The following is a 4,981-nucleotide window of genomic DNA, read 5'->3' as shown; positions in this document are numbered from 1 at the left end:
GACTTAACTGTTTTCCAGTCACTGCCTGGTTTCATGAATCTTTTGGAGTCTGTGTGTCTAGGTGTCCTACTCACAGAGTGCTGCCCTTTTCTTCCAGCCACTTCCCACTGGTTCATCTCTGAGCCTGGCCAGGCAGCACCCACAGAGTGCAGCTCTAGTTGCTAGTACTGCAGCAGCTTCCTGTGCCGGGGAGGGGCACTGAGGAAATTCCCAAACCACGTGGTCTCCAGGGCCTTTCTGCCCAGGGATTTGACCTCCTGGCAGCCAGGAAAGAGGAAAGAGCAAAGAGAGTGGCATCTCTGTGCTCTCTATTTTATATACTCTAGTCCCAAATCCTCTGCCTAGCAGAAACGCACAGGATGATATACCCCTCCATGGTGTCATGATGCCCATTTGCCAGGGCAATTGCTCATGAGCAGTTTTCAGTGTTCCCCAATCCCTACCCCATATTGGGACTGTCACCTCTCTTACAGCTCCTGGATTCCCCACTCTCTTCTGCCCAGTGATCCAGCTAGACCTCCCCATTTTAATCCCCAATTTTAACACGTCTGGACTTTGTAATCTTACAAAGACAAATAGACAAAGGTCTTGTTCTTCAGTAACTATGTTCTACTCAACAAACCATAGTCTTACATAGCCCCTGGTCTAGAGATCCCTAACAAAAGGGGGTCTTGGGTGGAGCTCTACATGAGGATAAGGATCTTGCAAAATCCAGGTCAGTTAGTTATCCCTGGAAAACGGTGTATGTGATATCCAAAGGATAGCATTACTAGACAAATTGGTGACTTTGTTGCATTCTGGAGGTTACAGATTTGGCAAGAGGGTTAGAAGGCATAATCAAAACCATAATAACTACATGAAAGGGGTAGGGACTAATTCTACAGTGCCCCTATTAAGAAAGAGTGGCTCCCTGGAGGAAGGTGTGCAAGGCATGTCATGCCTGTCTAAAGCCCTATTGCCCATTATACTTAACTCAAATTAGGCTGAGGTGAATATTCTGAAATTTCCCTGATAGAGCTGATAGAACATCCCATACTGTACCAACTAAATAATCCTGTTCAGCTAAACCACTGAGTATCAGGAAGTGGTGATGCAGACAGGCTTCCTAAATGAGGTCTATACTGTGTAACAAAACACCCAGGTAAATGAGGTCATAGGTACCTTCCCACCTTCTTCAGAAGGAAGAACACACATATTAATTCACACAACAAATCACAAACCTGTCTCTGAGTCTGTGAGGCTGTCTTTGGAGATGTCCAGTTGCAAGGCCTTTGCTGGAATGATGTCATATAGTGACACTTTGACAAATCCTTTATGTCTATAAATTAAACATCTGGTGGTGTCATCTGTTGTTGAGGTAAATAAGTTCAGTTTACAAGTAAGAACAAAACTTTGAAGACAGTATTGCTACAGTCCAATACCTACAATTGAGAATTATGAATTCCTGTCCTTAACATTATCCTCATTTTCATCAAAGAGACTTCCAGCTTTTAATTGTGCCTCATCATTTGCATGAGTACAAGAGCAGCAATTGATTACTAGGTTCTTTAAATAAGCTTTGTTAGAATTGATGCAGGGAACCTTTATATTGACCCTTTTTCAGCCCCCGAGGGCACAGAAACCAAGCCACAGACTTGCCATCTGCCTTTGCCTGCAGTGCCTGTACTCCTCAAATCCTTGAGGTTCCCATTGTATCTTAAGTTTCCTCCTTGCCATCTTTCAGGAAAACAATCTTCATTCCTTCCCTGGAAAGACAGCCATGAACCACATGTCCAAACAAGGTATCAGGACATTAGCTCAATAGGCTTTCATTAGCTTTGAAAGTCAATCTCAGTCCTCAAGGCTCTCAGCTGACTCCCAGAGTTCAGGCATGCCTCCTTCAGTCATGACATTCCAGTCAAAATATTATCAAAACTACAATTTGAAACTAGTCTTATTTGTTTCATGCAAAGAAGCTTTATGTCATTACTCAGTCATTAAGAATGCCAAATTCTGAAGGGATCAGGTAGGAAGAAAATATAGACCCAAAAGGAAAATCATTGTCCTTCCAATATTCACCAAAATTGCATTTACATGTCTTACCCTTTCCAACTTAAGTTGTTTTCTTTCCAACTTAATGTGAAGTTTTAACTCTCAGAAACCCTCAATTTCTATTCAAAACAGAAAGACAGACAAAGTTTCAGAGAAAAAGAAAGCAGCGGTGGGGACTAGAACTTGCCTTAAAATCTTGACTCATACGAACTGATCCCACAAACAACCTCTGTTAGGTCCAAATGGCCGGAAACTGCAGAGGCAGAGACATTTTCTTGCCCACCAGTGTGCCGACTGTTCTCACAACAGAGACGTTAGAATTCTTACTGTAAACAAAACAACAAAGCTCCCCCCAGGTCCTCACAACATCCAAAAGCAAGCATAGAACTGAGAGCTGAGGGTTTTTTTACTTTCAAATTAAAACTCTCACAACCTTCTGTACTCATTCAAATTTAGCCATAACTCATTTTCAATCCTTGCTCTTTTCAATACTAGGAAGGTCCATACTCTAACTCAGTATCAAGAAGCTAAAATCCCCTAGATTTGCAAGCACATCCTATTCCCAGCTTGAGTATTCCTCATGGAATGCCTCACTCAGGCTGAGTTGGTGAATAATTCTGTTTGAATCTTAGAAGACTTCTATTCTTCCTACTCCTCTGCTTCCTGTTCAAATCTCCAGTTATCTTCCTGAATGCAATGCTTAAATTCAACAGATAAGACTTCCAATTCTCCTAACATCTGATTTGTTTTACTTGGGGTTGGGTCTGCATTGAAGTGGGGTAGCTTGTTGCTGTTAATATACATTAAAAAGTAAGCACTTTTACTCAGATCTCCATTAGAATCTCTTTCAAGTTCTTCCCAGGAAGATTTGGTAACAAAGATGTCATTGTACTTCACCAGACTTATTAGGGTGGATTATAGATATAGGCACAGTAGTGTCCAGCATTTGCTTATCCTTCATGAACAAGAACTGTGTGCAAGTGATCCTAAGTCACAAAAAGAGAGAGAGAGAGAGAGGATAGTAGTACACATGCATAATAGTCTGGTTAGTGCTTGCAAACAATTTTTTAAATTTTGTATATCCTGTTCAGTGTCACTCCTCCGTCTGAGAAGACAGGTCTTAGCAAAGTTTATGTTCTCATGTGTGGTTTTTCAAGGAGCTGGGTATGCAGGCATTTCCACAGCAGAGCAGTAAGTTGTAAGGGGCTTATTTATTGTTATAGCCTGAGAAGAGCTTTCTTTACTTGTACTTTTCTCTAATGTCAGGTCAGAGACTGGTCAGTGCACTGAAGAAGGTGGTAATGTCATGTTGTGCCGCTATGAGACATAGAAGCTTCTGAGGCAAGTTTTGTACTGCCAAATTCAATAACATTTCAACATGTCTGAAATGGGAAACAAATTGGGCATGAGCTGTGTCACACACCTTTCCAGTTTTTGCTCTAGGACTTTGCTTCCTCCTTCAACTTCTGAATCTACTCTCTTTTACTGCAAATAGGCTCTTTGTTTCTATACATGTACCGGTTCATACAAATGATCTGAGGAAATTCCATCTTATTGTGATTTTTTTCTGGCTAACAAAGGGATGAATTGAACTCAAATCTTGACAGTTCAAAGGTTAACATTGTTTGTAGTTTTGTAAACCAACATTCTTTTCTATACTTCACTGAATGGTTAGAAGCAGCTCTATGTCACCCACCACCACAGCCCCTTCCAAACATTTTTATGAGTTACAATAACTATTTACCTGAAGGAGATGTTGACCAAAAGTCTCACTGTTACAAAAGAGAATTCCTTCATAAACTCTTTCAGTGAGGAAAGTACCATAAAATAGCTGCACTATTGGGTTTTCAGATTTGTTCCTGGGAAATCTGTTAGCATTAACATCTAGCTGGTATGCATCCTCTAGCCAATCCAGGAACTCGTGTGTGAATTCACTCACATTTTGTTGTTATTCCTCAGGTGATCAAAATGCTCCCTTCAAGATATCCAGGGATGCTGAAGGGTCAATAAATTTGCAGTTTGATCCCGTCATCAGAGCAAACCAAATACTCAAGCTCCTGCATAAACATGATATTTTATTTTCTGTGTGACTTGGACAATTTACAAATACCTCTGTTGCAGACTATAGCTGAGGACAAGACTTTCAAATTCAGTTAATTGAAAGAGAGTTTGAATAACAATGTTGCACTGAAGCAACATTGTATTGCCAGCATTTTTCAGCCGGAGTAGCTAACCATCGATTTTCCTCCAGTCTTTAGGATTGGGATTTTCTTCCCAGACTTCACAGCATGTTCTCTTTGAGTATTCGGTTTCGGCAGAGATTGCTTTATGCATCCTGTTAATATCTCTTTTATTGGCTTGAACTTTGGGGGACTTCAGTAGACTCCAAGCAATGACAACCTGAAGATCCCCTTTGTTCTCATGAGTAAGGTCTATTAATTTTACTAAGACTTCTTTGTTGGTAGCACTCCCCACTACTTCAGGTGATTCTGTAGCAACAGTTTCTTAACTAGGCTCCTTAACTCTCTCATCAGTGATAAGACTGAATGCCAGAATGACATCACTGGCCTTCAGAGATTCATGAAGAAAGGAAGGGTTCTGAGTGCCCTCATTTCCTCTATGCTGATTTAACAGCGTTTGGCAGCTTGAGCTGTGGCAGTCTACTGCTCCAGCCACGTTGCCTTGCTGGAGCACCACAGCCATAGTGAAGATACCCTCTATGGGTGACTGGCCTTCTGCCACTGCTGTCAGTCCAGCCTCGCAGGAGGAGCAGGAGGTGGAGGAGGCAGCCCCCCTCCCACCCTCCATCCCACTCTGGATAGGGATACTCCCAGGCCAAATTGGGTGCCCTGACAGGTCTTTGAGGAAGAAGCACCTCATTCATCAATCATACAGAAGTGGGGTTATTGCTCTCTGGGCTTTATTTCAGCAAAGAAGATAGTGACAGGGG

The 4,981-nt window shown here is 41.9% G+C and overlaps 1 pseudogene; it reads right to left on the bottom strand.

Moving 5' to 3' along the window:
* Window positions 1-2,625: 2,625 nt before the first annotated feature.
* Window positions 2,626-4,734, bottom strand: LOC118974197 (ubiquitin carboxyl-terminal hydrolase 28-like; annotated as a pseudogene).
* Between the last annotated feature and the right edge of the window lie 247 nt (window positions 4,735-4,981).

This window comes from Sturnira hondurensis, unplaced genomic scaffold, assembly GCF_014824575.4.
Source record: "Sturnira hondurensis isolate 20B ecotype Veracruz unplaced genomic scaffold, ASM1482457v3 Scaffold0001304, whole genome shotgun sequence".
Lineage (NCBI taxonomy): Eukaryota > Metazoa > Chordata > Mammalia > Chiroptera > Phyllostomidae > Sturnira > Sturnira hondurensis.
This window is presented reverse-complemented; position numbering and strand designations above follow the sequence as displayed.